This window comes from Dipodomys merriami, unplaced genomic scaffold (genome assembly GCF_024711535.1).
Source record: "Dipodomys merriami isolate MVZ:Mamm:240054 unplaced genomic scaffold, mDipMer1.0.p SCAF_15, whole genome shotgun sequence".
Classification (NCBI taxonomy): domain Eukaryota; kingdom Metazoa; phylum Chordata; class Mammalia; order Rodentia; family Heteromyidae; genus Dipodomys; species Dipodomys merriami.
In genome coordinates, this window is record NW_027202826.1 from 9,215,124 (window position 1) to 9,235,101 (window position 19,978).

A 19,978-nucleotide genomic window follows, 5' to 3' on the forward strand; every position below is an offset into this window, starting at 1 on the left:
GTGATAGTAGAGAAAGAGGTCTTCTTTGATTTATTTTTCCTTGTTCCTGGACATGTTTACTTTTCACTCCGAATAGGTCATCCTTTCTAGGTCTTATTTCTCCCTACTCTTGATAATTAACTACATTATTTAATGTCCTGCATTCATTCCATTAGCTCATATGGCATTATGTCATTTTCCTGGGTTTTCCAGTCTAGTTGTTAGGGAATAAAATAGACCAACAGTTCTCACTTGGACCACGACCACCGTGGTGAGCAATCTGAAACGTGGCGGTGGTGGTTTCTGTGGGTTTCATAATGATTTGAAGGGTGTTCCTGGAATCTGGGGTGGGGGCCAGGAATCCTGGGCATGTGGCCAGGTGTGGAAGCATCTCACACATAGGAAAACTGACCCCCCCCCCAGAGACCTTCCTGTACCCACTGACCACTGGCCCATGCGTGACATCCTGCTGACAATTATCTCCTATTTTACAGGCAACCACGCGCTCTTGTATAATGTCTGTGTGAAGGGAGAAGCGGCCATCTGATAAGAGTGGAAAACAGAAGGAAGACTGGCCATTGTATGGTTTGAAAGTTAGCCAGAAATTGCTCACCATCTTTGAAATACACTTTCCCCTAGGAATGAAGGAACCATGCATGGACCTTGTGCTCTCTAGCAGACGCCTTGCCCTGTGCACCTAACTGCACACCGGCCTCTGATGGCTGTGTGACATCTCATGATGTCATCGAGTCAAAGCGTCTCTTTATGGAAAGGCATCCTATTTCAGGAGCAAGTTCCTTTCCTTAAATTCTTCCATTCTACTAACACCAGGGCAATTTTTGTTTAAATTGTATTTGTAGGAAGGTTGTGTTACCCAAGAATTTTTATTTCAAATAGTAAACATTGTAAATATTCGTTGGGGTTTTTGTTTGTTTGTTTGTTTGCTCCATTTTGTAGCCCGATCTCTCTCTGTAGCTCAAGCTAGCCTCAAACTCTCAATCCTCTTTCTTCAACTCCCAAAATGAAGGGATTACAGGCATACACCACCATACCTGGTTCACTGATTGTTTCTTTCAACCAATATTCACTGGGCTATGTGTGCCCCCCATTGTATAGCATCCTTTAAAATGCCAACTTACTTTGGGAAGGTGGCTCAGTGGTAGAGTGCTTGCCTTGCATGCATGAGGCCCTGGATTTGATTCCTCAGCACCACATAAGCTGAAAAAGCTGGAAGTGGCGCTGTGGTTCAAGGGGTAGAGCGCAAACCTTGAGCTGAAGAACTGAGGGTCAGCACCCAGGCCCAGGGTTCAAGACCCACGACTGACAGAAACTAAAAAAATGCCAACTTACTTTTTTTTTCCAGTGCTGGAGACTGAGACTAAGGCCTCATGATTCTAGAGGGAAAAAAGAAAAGAAATCCAACATTTAATACAGGCCGGTTGGATCTTTCTGGAGAAGGAACGGCTGCCACTATGTGGCTTCTGCACATATCACGGATGACACCATTTCCCATGAGTCTCTCTTCCAGCAGAGAGCACTCTGGGGTCTAATGATTTTATTTGTTCCTTGGAGAAATGTGTCAATGCCTTCATGATGTAACTTAAAATAAAAATGTCAATGCTGACAGTAACTCAACGGATTCTAAAGTTGTGTTGAAATAAGGGTGTTTCTTCCTAATTTGGAGATGGCCAAGTGCAGTCTCCAGACACAGGGGAAACTCAGACAGGACCATCAGTCTTCTTTGTTCAAAACAGATGACTCTGGAAGTATTTGCCTAGTTAAAAATAACAGCATTCCTTTCCCCCATCATCAGCTGGACAGTCTAGCCTGCTCATATTTTTTTAACCCAGTCAGGGGAATAAAGGTCAAAAGGTTATGTACTCTGAATCAGAGCTTTTTTTTTTTTTTTAACAATAAGATAGGCTGAAATTTGTGTCTGCCTTTGATACTTTTTTTTTTACAAAAGGTTTTCCTTATTTCTTACTGTGGAAAAAAAAAAAAGTAACAAATTTACCTGCAATGCCTACTGGTCTCTTATCTCTCCCAACAATTTGTTTTTCATGTTACTGATGGAAGAGTGAATTGGGTTTTGTCAGACTGCTGCCCAGTAATTTAAATAACAACAACCATACTCCAATCACCCAAGTCTGAATGGCTCTTTGCCATACTACTTATCAATTACAGCGTGGGGATAACTCTTTCAATTCCCATCTTAAAATGTGGATGTCATTTGACGCAGCTGCAGGTACATTTTCTCTTGGTTTAACTTTTTTGCACTACTCTTCAGTCCTTTCTGACCACTTTATTAAAGACTACATAAAAAATATTTCGCATTTTAGGATAGACATCAAGGGTCTGCCCCACACGGGGCTGTGCCCCTGCTAACCTGTGTTGCTAGTGGCATCTTAGAAGAGACAGAATCCAAAAGTTATGTGAACTTGTAAAAGAAATGTCAAAGTTCCTGCTTTGAAAATCCAATTGTAATTTATTGCTATTATAAAAGAGGTATAGTGAAAAAGTAGTTAATAGAGGGATAGATATATATTTTTTTCCCCTATTCAATCATGGTATGGAGGAGATTTTATTCCAACTGAGGGAGTTTTGGAGCCACCAGGAAGCCTGCATGTGCTGTTGGTTTTAATCATTCCTTTGGCGTTTTGACTTAATCAAAATGTTAAGCTCATTCGACAGCCCTTCTCAGATCTTCTGGAAAGAAAATATATCATTAAGCCATCCACACTCGGTGGATTTCCTATCGCTTCCCATCTGAATGCCCCAGAGAGGTAGGATAAAAAGCAGCACTGGAGCAGAGAAGTCGACGTGGCCCCTGATCCCATGGATAAAGCTTGTAAGGTTGACATCGCGTGTAAATAACCGGTGCTGTTGATCTCGATCTTGACAATTTTGCTCAGCGTGGGTCCTGGCTACCTGAGATCATCTTTCTCCCCCTGGGAACATCAGGATGACCACAAAGAGCAGTGGAATGCCATCAACTCGGTTAGTGACACATGGAGCCACGGGGGGCTTTGAGGGTCACTGAAGGGCAAGTATGCTTTGTGCCCCATTTATACCCCTCCTCTGTGACCACTGGTGGTGAACCGGGGCACACTTCCTCTAATGATTCCCCAAAGGACTGTTTCTTCCCCCCGCACACACACACATCAAGTTCATGTCCTTGACCTTCAGCTCAGGCAATGAAATAGAATGTTTAATCGCAGAGAGGCTAGGAACACTGACGCTGCCTTAAATAGCCACAACAAAGCATTCGTCATACAGTTTCTGAGTTCATCTTGCTAATATAGAATTTTAAATTAACATAGTCACTCAATAAATTTTTAATTAGGACACATAGGTAAACAAGCAAGAACACCAGTCAGCTCTTCAGTGTTCAGGAGAACGTGACGCTAGCCTACTGCATTTTGCTGCTCAAACTATGGGTGTCTTTTTCCAAGTAATGCTTGATATTTGCGCTCCAGGACCTTTGCCAGAATTTAATTTACACAGGCCACTCCGCAGTGGTCCAAAGACAACAGATTAAGAAGGGGCATGCAAACAGGATCGTTTATCCAGACACCTCGTTGGGGATTCTCAACTTCTTCATCGTAATGGATCTCTAGAAGCTACCCACCTCCACCGAGGAGCGAGCTTTCCACATTTGCATGTTGTCCAGTCCAGGTGGCAATTTATTAAAGTGAGCTTGAGAAATACCTGCCTGAGCTGGAAGCCAGGGGCTCCTGTTACTCCAGAGGCTGAGCTCTGAGGATCTCAATTCAAAGGAGGTGCCTGAGCAGAAAAGTCTGTGAGAACTTTGTCTCCAATTAAACGTCAGAAAGCTAGATTGGAGGTGTGGTTTGGTGGGTAGAGTATCAGACTTGAATGGAAAAAGTCAAATGAGAGTACAAGAGCCTGAGTTCAAGCCCCAGGACTAGCACTGTACATACACTCTCACACACACACACACACACACACACACACACACACACACACACACACACACACACACACACACACACACGGAGGGGGGAAGTTGGAGAAAAGAATTCCTGCAATCCAATATGATAGCAAGAGAAACTAAATATATTAGAAGTTACAAGGACTTCGGCGATCTTAATTTCAGGCATAGCAATGTCTCATGCTAGCTATGTGATAGCTCAAAAAAATAAAACAAAACAACAGCAACAATAACTCATGTTTCTTTCTTTTTTTTTTTTTATTTTGGTTAGTCCTGAGGCTTGAATTCTGAGCTTGGGCACTGTCCCTCAGCTCTTCAGCTCAAAGCAAGTGCCAATTGAGCCACAGAGCCACTTCTGGTTTTCTGGTGGTTTATTGGAGATAAGAGTCTCACGGACTTTCCTGCCCGGGCTGGCATTGAACTGAGATCCTCAGACCTCAGCTTCCTGAGTAGCTAGGATGACAGGCGTGAGCCACCGGCGCCTGGCTTCCCATGTTTCACATTAGTAAGGAACCTAAAACCTATTTTAGTAGCGATTAAGGTAAATGAGATAAGGTCAGATCTGACACAAAGCATGCATTTCAATGGGTAGCATGTGCATCTTGTATGAACTTGATTGCTATTCTACGTACTCTCAGCCCTGCAAATAAAAACCCATACCAGGGCTGTGAACATAACTTTTATGTAGGCATTTGCTTAGCATGTACAAGGCCCTGGGTTTGAACCCCAGCACTGCAAACAATGACCAAGAAGAGAAAGAAAGAAGATGAGAAGCCTTAAGAAAAAAAGAAAAAGAAAGAAAGTGACCAAAATAAGTCAATCCCTAGAAAGAATTTAAGAACCACCACGCTTGTTCTTAAGAGCTAAAAGACATAACTGGTGTATCTTGTTTAGACATGGCTGACAGAAATGTGTGTCGCTAAATAGAATGCTTTTTAAACATTATACACACCCGGATGCTTTTCATTGTCCCGTGTGGTCCTTTTGATTTGTTTTATTTTTTATTTGGCAGGCGCGGGGAGTATCAGCCATTGCTAGGTTTCAATCAACTCCCTTGGTCTTTCCCCGTGGTGGCTCTTCTACACCTTTCTCAGCACCCCAGCCAACCCTCCACCCCTAGGCCTTCAACGTGTCTTCATAAATCTGCACTGGATTCCTAAGGCTGCAATAACAAGGTACTATAAACTGAGCGGCTTAAAACAACACAGATTTATTTTCTCACAGTTCTGGAGGCGGGATGTCTGGGTGGAGGTGCCATCATGGCTGCGCTCCCCCAGCCCCTCACTGCTTCTTGGCTTGAGGTAGTTGTCATGCGTTGGCATCCCTTGGATGGACGCAGCATGACACCAGTCCCTTCCTTGGTGTCTCTTCCTCATCTTGCAAGTACACCAGTTGTGTTCAATTAGGCTGTCTGTGAATGACTGCCTTAATGTGGTTACATTCACAAAGACCCTTTCCCCAACTAGGGCTACATTTACAGTTATCAGGGATCTGGACTTTCCCAGATCATAATTCAATCTACAACAACTTCCTACTTCTAAGAGAAAACTGAGAGCACGCGTTATTGCTTCCAAATGTCTCCATCTTGCATCTACGGCTGTCCACGGTGCCCCTCACCCTCGTGCACGAAGGGTTATTGTATTTATCAGAGGGCACGGCTGGGCCTTCTTCCGACCTCTAGATCATGGCCCTGGCTGTTTCCCCCAATGATTCCCTGTCTCAATCTCTGCCTAGCAACTTCACGTCTCCTCCTTTGGAATTCCTGGTTTGGTTCTGCCAATTTATTGGAGCCTTCCTCAACTAGGAATACTTTGAATTTTTATTTTTTTAATCTACTTTTGCTCTCCTTGGAGCCCAAATGTAAGGGGGAAGGGGGGCGGGAACCATGCAACTGAAACTATGGAACTGGCCATCTGCATTCCTAACCTATTCGTTCTTCCCACAGGAATTACTGAAGAAGGTGCTCTCTGTTCCTGGCAGTGGGTGGAGCCACCGTGGCAGGCCAGACAGACAGACAGACAGACATGACTCCTGATTTCAAGAAGAGACAGGCTCAGCTGTACCTTCACTTCTCTGCAGAGAGAAGCTCAAGGATTATGGCAGTGCATCATAAAGAGACCAGACTAGACCAGGAAATGGCAAGTTTTCCTGAAGTAACAGAAACTGATTTAGAAAAGTCTTTCAGAACTGATTTAGGAAGAATTCGGAGGAGTTAAGTACTAGAAGAGAGAATTGGGGATGTGATTCCAGCCTCAGAGATTATAATGAAAACTATAATGATTAGGGAAATTCCAAAGTAGAAAGAAACATCGTGTGTAAAATGCTGACCTAATGCAGCAGTGATACTCGGCGCTATGTTGAAAATGAAGTATGCAACTTGTGGGGGAAGGGAGGTAGGGAAAAAACAACTGGGAGAAAATGGGGGAAGCGGTGACACTGTTCAATAAGAAATGTACTCATGACCTGACTTATGCAACTGTAACCCCTCTGTACATCACCTTTACAACTGAAAAAAGAAAAGAAAAGAAATCATTGTTTACAAGATCCTGGACAAGAACAAGAATGAAGAAGGAAATGGCACAAGAGAATGTAGGTAGACACACAATGAACAAACCGTGAGAGTTTTATGAGCCATCCTTGGATTTGTACCACTCTTTGGGTCAATCAGAAGGATGTCAACCTGGAATGAGAGCTTCTCACGATTCCTTCTGAAAAGATGGCGTTGGTTGGAGGAAGAGAATTCATTGAAGAGAGACGACAGAGGGAAGGGACAGCATGAGACTCCGGCAGAGACGCTCAGCAGCCGCATTATAGGAATAACCAGGAAACAGGGTCTTGGCCATGATGAGGAAATACTAAGAAGATGCAATCAGCGTGGTTTACTGATTGATCGGCTCTCAAGGGTGAGGGGGAGAGCAGGCCTAGCCTGACCCGCAGGTTTCTTGTTTGACAACTGGGGAGCATCATCGCTGAGAGAGGGAACACTGGTTTCAGAAGTGGGGTGTCGCTGTCATAGAAATGTTGAGTTCAAATTCAAATATGTTGACTTTGAGGAACTCATGAAAACCAGGTAGAAATGCTAAGCAGACAATCCACCTCCTAAGAAAAACTGCTCAGTACTACTGATAATCAGCCGATCACTGAATGTAAGAAACTGATCTCAACATGCAGCAGCAGCAGCAGCATCTAACATTTGAAGTCAGGTAGTCATTTCGTTCTAGAACAAGAGCTCTCGTCTTTGATTTCTACTTAATGCTGCTCCTCTCTGGTTCTTTTCCCATTCAGAGCTTGGTTCATGGTCTAACCTTAAAAAGATTAGAGATTTAAAAAGATTTGAAATTCAAGATCTGGTGCTGGTGATTCACATCTGGAATCCTAGCTACTCAGGAAGCTGAAATTAGAGGATCCAGGTTCTGAACCAGCCTGGGCAGAAAAAGCCTACAGACTTTTCTCTCTAATTAACCACCAAAAATCTGGAAGTAGAGGTGAGGTTCAAGTGGTAGAGTACTAACCCTGAGCAAAAAAGCTAAAGGACAGTACCCAGAGCCTGAGTTTGAGCCTCAGTACCAGTATACACATACACACACACACACACACACACACACACACACACACACACACACACTTGAGATTCAATAGAACTTTAAATGAATAATACTCCAATCTTCAGCCTCAACGTTCCTCAATACATACATATGAGATTCTTCTCCCTACGTAGTCCACAGGTAGCCTGATTCCAGAAGCACAGCCCAAGTTCAAGTCCTCCCTCCTCAGGTCAACAGTCATTTATTTTCCCCAAATACTGGTTCTCAATTAATAATTGCACCATAGATGCATGGGGATGGTGGATAAGTCATCTGATTCCATCTCAATAACTAAATCTAGTCAATTTGCCAATCCTTCCCCAGGGAAGGCTCTCTTCCCGTTCACCCCACCACCAGATCTAACACCTCTCTAGGGGACTATGACAAATCTCATCTAATTTCAGGGCTGGAAAACATTTCTGATAAAAGGCCAAGTAGAACACATTTTAGGCTCCACCACTCCTGTAACAACCAGGCAATTCCTAGCTAGATGGGTAAAGCCGTGATCCAACAATATATAATGTAAGGAGCTATGCTTGGTGCTACACACTGTGAACCCAGCATCTGGACATGCTAAGACATGAGGATCACAAGTTCAAAGTCAGTCCTAGCTACAAAACAAACCCTATCTCAAAATTGAATATATATATATATATATATATATATATATATATATGAACACTAGAGCTGACATTTCATATACATTTTACATGCCATCTTATTTTTTCTTTTATTTCACTTGTTTTTGCCCACCTGCTCAATTTAAAATGTAGAAGTCTTTCTCCATTCGCAAAAGCTCATAAATATCAAGACAGCTGCAGGGAGGGGTTGTTCCTCAGTCACCGGTAGCCAGAGAGCCAATCTGAAAGTCTATAATTGCCTTCTTAAAAATCTCTGACCCTTTTTTTTAAAGAATTATATTATTTGTGCTCTCCATAGAGTCTACTCAACTTTAGTTCACTCATTTGTAACCACTCACTTACTTGCCAGTGTGCTTACCTGTAGATTTATGGGTGCATTCTAGCTCCCACAAATGAGGGCAACCATGCAGCGTGTTTCTCTGGGTCTGGATTACTTCGCTTAATAAACATTTTTCCAGACTCATCTCCTTATGAATGGTACAGTATCATTCTTTCTGATAGGCGAGTAGAATTCTAAAATGGGGACTCAAAAGAGGGTACGGTGGGGGCAGGGGAGAGTGACTGAAGAAGATTGGAGGGGGAAGAGGCCGAATGCAGGCAAGAATTCATTGTATACACCACAGAATTGAGAAATACAAGGAAAGGGGTGGGTCAAGCGGGGGGCGGGGGGGGGGGGATGTTAAGTGACAATACAGATCCAAGATGCACTGTACACACAAACTGCTTTGTTAACTAAAGAAAGACATAACCTAAACCTAAGGCAAGTCAGGGAAGGGGTGGGTTGGGAGGGGTGGGTGAGGATGTTGAAGGGGGGACAGTGATCAAGATGCCCCATATTCATACATTGCTTTTGTGAATGGCAACTTCTTTGCACAACTTCTTAAAGATAATAAAAAAAGTATACTTCCCCCCTCTTCCCCCCCCCCCCCCCAAATCTGACCAGTACTGGCTAACATACGCCTTAGACCGCAACTCAAGTCTCTACCACCAGGTGGCTCCAAACCTATTTTCTAAATTCATTTCACTCCAAACAGAGAAAACTTGAAGGAGTGTTCTGTAAGGCTCTGGGACTCTTTTTACTTTTAAATACTTTCATAGCTTTATATCAGCTTCCAACTAACTTAGAGTAGACCCAATAAAACACCTCTATGCTGTTTTGTGAGTGAACTTATAAGGTAAACAAAGTTTGGGGGTTTTGCTAAACACAAAAAGAGCTGTTGAGTTCTCTTTAAGACCTAACATAAGGATCTATGCTGTCCCTTGTGTAACTAGTTGCTTGAGGATGGTTGAAATGCAGAGGATTGATATTTTTAAATAACACATTACTGGATCAAAGATCATAGGATTTTATTGCTTGTATTTGAGCTAAAACTAGCAACATCTTATGTCTTTTTAATATGGCTTAGACCTCAATAAAGACCTCCCACTGCAATAATCAAGATGACTCAGTCTCCTCTCACTTAAAATAAATGTATTGATGATTATGTGCAGTAGCTTGACATGTTATGGCTACTCAGAAAAACACTGCTTGAATAAGTGTACCGTATTGGATTACCATTCATTTTGAAGTCTGACTTGATCTCAGGCTAAGCAGACTGCACTTTGAATAATCACTCCAGGGAAACAATTTCTTGATAGGGGTCTTACCATGTGGCTACAACAACAAGAAGATCTCCTTGTAGAAATTACTTAGTCAACTCCCATTGAACCCTTACAGGCTCTGAGGAACAATGTAATTTCCCCACATTAGGCATTTTTAAGAAAAGATCATTCAAGCCTATGGTTAATTAAGTTCCTTAGGCTCTTTGGGCACCGCCATCCATACCCAGAGTTGATCTGGAAACCTACAGCCATCTATTTAATCTTCTGGAAAAGGTGAGTCAGGGAAGTGATCATGTGTTAGCATTCTGGTTTATCACACAAAGCACAAAACATCCCCCTTTAGCAAATAGGGAGTCCGGGCATCAGGGGCTAACTCTCCGGGGCCGTACATGAGCCACAGGCTACCTAGACCCAACCAAAGAGGCCAGAGCCCCTTACACAGAGACCTAACTTAGAGTATAGGATTATCAGAGGCATGCGATCAATATAAAATAAAAAGCATCACTCACAGAGCTCATCGGACACGTCCCCATCTTGCTGAGGACAGCGAGGAAGCCTTTGTTGGCCTTGTGTTGCGTGGAAGAGACACAATTGAGAACTTAGGGCTTGGCATATTTTGTGCCTTACACTGCTATTAACTCTGTAGAGAGGGAACTGTATTAAAAAACCGGCTCCTGCTCTTCATCATGTGTCATCTCCGGCTCAGAAAGCGACAGTTATTGTAGATTATGGACCAGGCTTTTTTTTGCCAGGAGTTATATACCACAGAGAGATTTTGTAAATGTGAAAACAAAATTATGCTCTTTTTTTTTTTTTTTAACCAGTGCTGGGCCTCAAACTCTGGGCCTGAGCATTAGCCCCGAATTTCTTTTGTTCAAGGCTAGTGTTCTAGCCCTGGGGCCACAGCACCACTTCTGGCTTTCTCTGAGTAGTTTATTGGAGATTAGAGTCTCATGGACTTTCCTTCCCCCAGCTGTCTTCAAACTGCGATCTTCAGATCTCAGCCTCCTGAATAGCTAGGATTACAGGTGTGAGCCACCGACCCCCAGCTCCAAAATTACGCATTTTGGAAAGAAAGAAAAAATTAGAAAAAAGAAAGAAAAAAATTAGAGTCCCTAAAATTTGAAAGTGACTCTGATAAGTCTAACTTTAAAAGGTTTTGTTCTTTGAGAAGGAACAACATGGGCCTTACATGTTCTATATTGAGTAGGGTGAAAGCCAGGATTATTTTTACAGTTGTCTATGTAGCACATTTCCTTTCAATATTTTATTGAAAGCTTCTATGAGTATCTCTGCTACTGATACACATGCATTCTTGAAACCCCAATCTGTGATTAGCACAAAAATATTCTAGGAGGTCAGGCACTGGTGGCTCATACCTGTAATCCTAGCTACTCAGGAGGCTGAGATCTGAGGATACTGATTCAAAGCCAGCTTGTGCAGGAAAATCCGTGAAAGTCTAACCTCCAATTTACTGCAAGCTGTGGCTGAAAGTGGTAGAATGCCAGCCATGAGCAAGAAAGCTTAGGAACAGAGCCCAGTCTCTGAGTTCAAGCTCTAGGACTGGCACACACACACACACACACACACACACACACACACACACACACACACACACATATTATATTCCAGGTCTAATCTTTGTTATCTCATTCAAAAAGCTCCTTGTTTGTTTTAATGCATTGCTTTACTGCTATAAAATAGTAAAGAAGAAGTTTTGCAAAAGGAGGTAGAGATGTCAGAGTTACTTTGGGCGCAACCTCTAAGTCGGCTGCTACTCGGTCAGTGCTTTTATTCAGCTGAGTTACAGTCCCAGACTGTAGAAACAGACTCAACCAATCCCTTCAAATTCTTTGCAAATTTCCTGGTAGCTAAGCTGACACCTATAATCCTATCTACTCTGGAAGTTGAGATCTGAGGCTCAAAGCTAGCCCAAGAAGAAAAGTCCTTTGAGACTCTTATCTCTAATTAACCATAAAAAGCCGGAAGTGGACCTGTGACTCAAGTGATAGAGTGCTAGCCTTGAGCCAAAAAAAAAAAAAAAAAAAAAAAAAGTTCAGGACAGCACCCAAGGCTTACTTTTAACCCCAGGATAAGCACAAAAAAGAAAGAAAAAAAACTTCCTGGCACACAGTAAATGTGCCGTATTTTTTCATATATTTTCTGCTTTACAAGTGAATTGAGGTAGTGGTTCTCTAAAAAACAATTTCATTGAGTCCTTCCAGCTTTTGAGAGAAATTGCTTCCATTTTATTTCTATTTTTAATTTTTATTTTCTTCTAATTTTATTTCTATTTTTAGTTTGGTGGTATTAGAGTTTGAACTTGGGGCTTTGCTCTTGCAAGTGTTCTAGAACTCTACCACTTCAGCCACATTCCCATCCTTTAAATTTTTTTTTTTTTTTTTTTTTTTTTTTGCCAATCCTGGGGCTTGAACTCAGGGCCTGGGCACTGTCCCTGAGCTTCTTTTGCTCAAGCATAGCACTCTACCACTTGAGCCACAGCGCCACTTCCAGCTTTTTCTGTGTATATGGTACTGAGGAATCAAACCCAGGGCTTCATGCAGGCTAGACAAGCACTCTACCACTAAGCTACATTCCCAGACCCATTTAATTATATTTCAAATAGGAGCTTGGACTGTCTGTCTGGGCTGTGGTCCTTCTACTAACACTTCATGAATAACTGGTATAAGCATGGGCTATCATGGACATTTTTTTTTAATTGAGGCGAGATCTCATTAATGTTTTGCCCATCTGGCTTTGAATCTTGACCCCACCCTCACCCCCACCCCAAGCTCAGCCTCACAAGTGGTTAGGATTCCAGCCGTGAATCGCTGCACCTGGCTGGAAACTGCTTTTAAGGTTTCTCATTCTTGAGAAACATGCTGACAGCCTCATGTCATTTCACATACCCTCAAAACTGGAGTGAGCAGGAAGACAATGCAGTTTCACAAAGCAAACCGCAACATCCTTCGTTTATGACTTTGATGATTCCATTTGTGGAATTCACATCTTTGAAGAATGACTGAGGCCATTTCCAAAGCTAACCTCTGATCATATTGCAGGCAATTTCTGCAGTTCTGTTCTACATATTTTAAGTGAAGCAAGAAAAGTGCTGGGCCTAATTATGCCTTGAAATTCGCACACAGACTGTGAGAGATGTAGTGTGTTTCCATCTTTGGTTTTCCATTTGGTTTGTTACAAGAAAAAGTGAATGCCTCGAGGTTGTCAATGACAGATGAGAAACTGATCACCAAGGAAATCTGTAAGATGTCTCTAAGACAGTCCTTTGCATCTTTCCAGAAAGATGCACAGTCAGCATTGAAGTTTTTCTAGAAAAATTCTTTTGATATCAAAAGAAAACATTGTCTTGAATCAATCACAGAGAACTTATCCTTAATATTCTGATGTGTTTCATTCTAGTCTTCATGCTTCATGTGCATACACACACATACAAATAAAAGTTGTTGGCATAAGCATATACTAGGTACCAGTGGCTCATACCTGTAATCTTACCTGCTGAGAAAGTGAGGATTTGAGTATCAAAGTTCAGCCCCAGCTGGCTTAATCCTTAAGCTTCAATTAACCAGCACAAAGGTGGAAATAGAGGGGTGGCTCAGGTGGTCCAGTGCCAGCCACAGATCATGAAACCCTGAGTTCAAACCCCAGCACCAGCAACACATGCAGGCACCAGTGGTTCACACCTGCAATCCCAGCTACACAGGAGCTGACATAGGGAGGATTGTGGTCCAAAGCCAATCTGGGGGAGGAAGAAGTCCTGAAGATTCCATCTCCAAAAATAACCACCAAGCCAGGCTATGGCTCAAGTGGTAGAATACCACCCAAGCAAATTGAGCAAGCATAAGCCCCACAGTTCAAATCTTGATAACACCAAAAAGAAAAATTAAATGGCATAGCCTTTGATAACATACTCTTTTCATTTTTTCCTGGTTCTATTTATGTATCGAACACATATCTTCAGGAACAGCAATAGGTGTAGATCCTTGTCAATAACCATGGGTTGTAAAGATCTTCTCATGGAACTGGACAGAAATCACATACAAGCCCAAACTGCAAGACAGTGATTCTGATGGCAGGAAATAGAGGGGAATCAATAGGAGAAAACTGCAAGAAGAAAGACACACAACCTTATGGTAGCAGCTTCCTGACTGCCAGACTAAGCTTCTGGTGGTAAGAATTTAAAACCAAATACTCCATTGTATCCTCCAGTTAGCAATCCATTCTGTCTTTCCTACACTTCTGTCAATTGCAGTAAATTCCCTTTGGAGAATTTGAACTTCTGATTTCCAGGCTGACTTGTGGAGTCTGGGAATCATCACCCCAGTCCTCACAACAAGAAAAACAATGAGCAACCTAATGACCAACGGCTCTTCTCAGACCCATCAAAGAAGCGAGGTCGTGAATCTCTAACACTGGAGACACCGGTGGACTCCAAGAATGGCAGCTTTCTTGGCTCTCCAGGGCAGAGACCTGCAGCTAAAGTCAGTGGGAAGCCCACATCTGGAGACAATATTGGTAGGAATGGTTTAAACTGTGATTGAGAAATTGTTGGAGACTCAGTGCAGACTAGTGTGAAAGTTAAAAACTCCCAGGGTGCCCAGTCTTAAAGGAGCTCCCACACTTTCATGTGTTTTAATCTCCAGGAAACCCCCTCTGAGGTTTTCACTGTTTAGATCAGAGAACAAAAAGCCCTAAGGCTTCTTGCAAGAGGAAGGAAAAACTGAACAATTTTGAAATAACACCTAGAGAATTACATTTTCCCTGCCTTTAAGGCAAACTATTATACCAAAGCCTGAGTGGCCTCAGGAAAGGGACTCAGCCACCCCTCCTCCCAGCCCTTCTGCTCTTCTTGTCTCAGCTAAGACAGAAGAGCAGGATCTAAAAACACTTTGTGAAAGGTGACAGCTCTCTAGAAAACAAACAGCATCACAGGACTACAGAACACCTCTTGGTCCCCTTCCCATCGCCTTGCCAACATCAATAGGCTCCGGTATAAAATCAGGGGATTTCATATGAATGAACCATCAGCCTCAGGAAGAAGAACCACATCCAAGTGCTGGCGTCCTTCCCGATCTTGCAAGTTGAGTGTCCAGTCCCTCCTCTGCTGAGGGACTTCAGGCCCAAGTCTCTGTCGGCTTATATAAAATTGAAATAATTCAGGCAAAGCTCCCATTTCTTCTGTTTTCCTGCTGCCATTCTCCCTTGATTCATAGAACCAGTCTTGTGTTAACAAGACACCTTGGGCAGACAGAAGGTCATGAGTCTCTTCAGGAAAGTGGGTTGACAGGTCCTGAAAGATGGACTCTACTGGAGCCTTCAGAAGGGATGAATGAGGATGACATCAAAGAAAGATCACTTCACACTTGGGGGAAGGAGAGAGGAGTCATTCTCTCTCCATTTCAGGGATGCTGAAAAGGTCCATTCACATGCAGGGTTCCACCATAAGTCACCTCCAAGTCCTGCCCTAAAGCCAGGACCCACCCAGCTTCAGTTCCCTTCTGGATTTTGCTTTCTTCTACATCCTGTCCTGTGGCTTTTGTTTTTGTACAAACAGTTGAAACTACCTTGTGACCCCCATCCTCTCTATAATCTCCTACATTTGAGCTGAATGTAGAGTGTACTACAGAACCGATTGTATGAAAAGAGCAAAAACTCCAATAGGAGGCCATCTTTCTGGCCAGAATACCAAGAAATGAGTATGAGGAAGGAGGAAGTTGTACAGAATTGGCCCCATTTCTAGCTGACCCCTGCCAGCTAGAAACATCTTTGCCCCCAGGGCCACCACCATAACCCCTGAAAGCAAAGACTTCATGTTCCATGTTCATCAAATGTCTATGGTCATTTTTTAACGTCTGTGTGCTCCATCTTCTGTACCTCTCAGCATCTAAGAACTGAGCCCAGAGGCAGGGTGGAAACTACCCGAGGTGTTGTAGTGCTTCCCGTTCCAGAGTCCATTTTCCACTGTGCCAGCCACATAATCACCAATAAATCTGCTCCTGAGATGTTGATCATTGGAGGAGGAAGATATTAGTCTCCCCTAAGCCTTGGTAGGTGATTCTCTGGAACAGTTACTTGGTTCAGATACATATACATGGAAACATCATCTCTTCTCCCCTATGAGGTTAGCCATTAAGCTAATATTGTATTCATCCTACAAAATCTATTTCCCTTCTTCTTCTGATAATCTTTCTGAGACTTTTACAGAAGAATTCAAAAGAGAAAAGATAGGATTTCCTCTTACTTCATGAATGCTGCTTCTAGAAGACCACAGAGAGTATATTAAAATATGAAGAGAATCGGAGTTTAGCCCTTTGAAATTTTCTTGAAGATGGACTATTTCATTCCCTCAAAATTAATGTGTTCTATCCAATTATGTAAGCTTCCTAGAATTACTAGAAATCAAATAGACAATAGTTTCCAGGGATGGAGGTAGAGAATCTGCCTAGCACATATCAGTGCCTGGAATCAATCCTCGGCAACAGAAAAAAAAACAACAGACACCACAAAGCAGTTTCTAGGTAGCCCTTCTTCCATTTACCAATTCAACCAGACTCCACAACAGAAAGCGATGTCATCTCCCTAAAGTTAAAGCCATTTTCAGAATATGTTTCTTTAGAGGAGACTGTGTCCAGTATAGACTTAAAAAATAAAATCTTCCCAGGCATTGGTGGCTCAGGCCTGTAATCCTAGCTACTCAGGAAGTTGAGATCTGAGGATCACGGTTCAAAACAAGCCTGGGCAGTAAAGTCCATTAGACTCTTATCTCCAATAAACCACTAGAAAACTGGAAGCAGAGCTGTGGTTCAAAGTGGTAGAGTACTAGCCTTGAACACAAAAGCTCCAGGGCAGCACCCAGGACCTGAGTTCAAGCTTCATGACCAGCAAAAATAAAAATACAGTCTGGTCTTTTTTTTTTTTTTTTGGTTGGTCGTGGGGCTTGAACTCTGGGCTTGGGCGCTGTCCCTGAGCTCTTTAGCTCAAGGCAAGCACTCTACCACTTGAGCCACAATGCCACTTCCCGTTTTCTAGTGGTTTATTGGAGATAAGTCTCTTATTGGAGATAAGGCCCCTGCCTGGGCTGGCTTTGAACCATGATCCTCAGATCTCAGCCTCCTGGAGAGCAAGGATTATAGGCGGGAGCCACCAGCGCCTGGCTTTAAAGACTGGTCTTTGTTCCATCTCCTAACACACAGCTCCTAAAACTCCTGTACTCTCTGAGCATCAAGGGTGTTTGTCCTATGCTAACGATGAGACTCGTGGCTGGTATAGTCCCTGTGGCCAGAAAGACCAGGGAATGATTAGAGGATTGACATTATAAACCCACTCCCCTGTCTAGGGGTCCAGTAAAGAATAAATTAATCATCAATTGCCAATGGTTTAATCAATCAAATACATAGAATGAAAATTTCCATTAAAATCCCTAAACATTGGGGAAAGGGGGCATTCAATCAAGGAACAAATCAATCAGGGAACATGTCTATGTGCTAGCTGGACAGTACACCCCAACTTTAGGAAGACAGAAGTCCTGTGCGTGAGATACTTCCAGATCTCGTCCTGTGCACTTATTCATCCAGCTGTTCATTTGTATCCTTTATAATAAACTAGTAAGCAGAACCTAAGTATTTTCCTGAGTTTCATGATCCATTCTAACACATCCTCAAGGAAGAGAAGCTGCAGGAAATCTCAGCTTTGCAGTCAAAAGTGAAGGCCAAACCCCCAACGTGTGGATTCGGATGCCAGAGTCCTACAGAGACTGTGGGGAGAGGATTGAATTGCACAACTCCTCTCCTTTGGTGTCACAAGTGTTCTGATTAAAAATTGCTCACGAGCCAGCTGTACAAGTTACCGTGGGAACAAAGATAGATTGAATCCGAGATACTTTCTATTACAAAGGAAAATGTGCTCTATTTCTCTGAGGGGGAAAAAAAGGCACTACTCCTATTCCAGTCACTTCAGAAAGACTTGACTTTTTACATTTTTATGTTTCTAAAGGTCAAAGCAAAGTTCAAGTGGGAAGAAGCCAGTGGAATAATCTCATTTCATGAACTTGTAAACAGAATACCCACGGGGCTTACACTGCAGGAGAAAGTAAGTCCTCTGACACTTGTTAAGACAGGGCTGCAAAACCTCATCTGAGAGCACCAGCAGAGGTTCTGACAAGCAGGGGTGCAGTAGGAGAGAGGGGGACTGGGTTCAACTCTAATCTACTAAGGAAACGTGGGAACATATAGCCAAGCAGCAGAAGGGGAAGATTGGTGGATGGAAAATTACTAAGAGGACACATCAGGGATAAAGAGGGATTGTGGCTTCACTGCCCTAGCAGGATTCTTGCTGAAGGCCTGTCAGACACCACTGCGTGCATGGTGGAGAAACGGGAATTTGATCTGATATCAAAGGCAATCCAGATGTCCGGGATGGAGATTATGACTGAACTGACAGCAGGATTCTTCCTCTCACTGACTCTTGGAAACATGCCGAAGGAAAAGGTGTGGTGGAGAAAGGAGCTCTAAGGGGGCTCAGGGAAGATGGGTCAAAGAGAGAGTCTTGTCCACCCGGTGCTAATGGAATTCTGGGAGTCCAAACCTGCAGTGTTTCGTATGAAATGTTGTGCTGGTGAAGTCATTTTGGCTCACTGTAAGTAGCCTAGGGAATTCAGATTCTCAGGCATCGTGCTGAGTATTTTCATAAAGTTTGGCATTTCTCCGGTCAGAGAATCCATGTGAGAATCTTCAATTGCCACCTGTTGGGAACACAGGAAAACTAGCCTGAAATGACCAAAATACAACATGATAAAAACCGTTTTTAAACACCCCTGGAGAGAGACTAAATTAAACATGAAAAGAAAAAGGAAAAGCTAACACACTACTTTGCAGATAGTAAACATTAATTAAATTCTGGGTGAGTTATATGAACAAATTGAATTTGTATTTCCACTTCAGGCTACTGAGTTAAATCTTAGTCTCACTAGATGCCACTTTTATTATTCTTAGGAACTACTTTTTTTTTTTTTTTGGTGGTACTGGGGTTTGAACTTAAGTCTTTGCACTTGCCAGACAAATGCTCTACCATCTGAACCGTGAATCCAGGCCTTTTTGCTTTAGTTATTTCCCCCAAAATAACTGTTGTTGTTATTTATTTAATCTCAAGAGTATGTCTGTATTGGCCTGGACAGCAATCTTCCTATTTACTCTTCTCATATACCTGAGATGACAAGTACATACCATACCCAACTTTTTATTGGTTGAGATAGGGTCTCATCAACTTTTTGCTGGGGCTGGGCCTTAGATCTTGATCATCCACCAGATTTCCACCTCCCAGTGAGGGGGATTACAGGCTGAGAACTACATATGGTTTTGTTTTTCTGGAATACTAGGGGTTTTATTCAGGGTCTACTATTGAGCTGCAGCCACAGCCTCGATGCTATTTTCTTAATTTTTTTAAAGTGTGACCTCAGAAAATCCCCCTGGCCTAGCCTCTCAAGTGCTGGGGTTACAGGTGTGTACCACCATATCTGGCCTTCACTCCTTTAAGTCTTAAATTCACATCCATAGAAGGTCTTGCCAAACCAACAGAACTCACAGAAAGCCCACATCATCATGTGGAGCACACTGCAACTGCAGTGATAATGAAGATTATTACTAGTTAAATACAATTCCATTTCTGCGCAAAGGCAATGGAACACATTGCTAAGGTATTCATTTTGCTAAGGTCCTACATTTTAGCAGGACGTGTGTGTGTTTGTGTGTGTGTGTGTATGTGTGTGTGTGTGTGTGTGTGTGTGTGTGTGTGTGTGTGTGTGTGTGTGTGTGTTTCCCAAGGCTGGAACTGGAGTTGTCCAACAACTCCCTTGTCCCTAAGCTTTTGATCAAGGCTAGCACTCTACTACTTGAGTCACAGGTCCACTTCTGGCTTGTTGGTGGCTAATTGGAGATGAGAGTCTCAGAGACTTTCCTGCCAGGGCTAGCTTCAAACTGCAGATTATAGGAGTGAGCCACTAGTGCTAGCTTAGTAGGACTTTCTAATGCTGGTTTTTGTCATTTCTTTTGCTCATACCCACTGTTCAAGATGACCTAATTTTAGAAGGAAGTGAACTTCACATTTATTTTTCATTCTTCTCCTTTCCCCAAGCTTTGTAACATCTATTTTCATCACAATTAGAATGATTTGTCCTGCCCTTTCTGGAGGCAGAAACTTAAATCCAA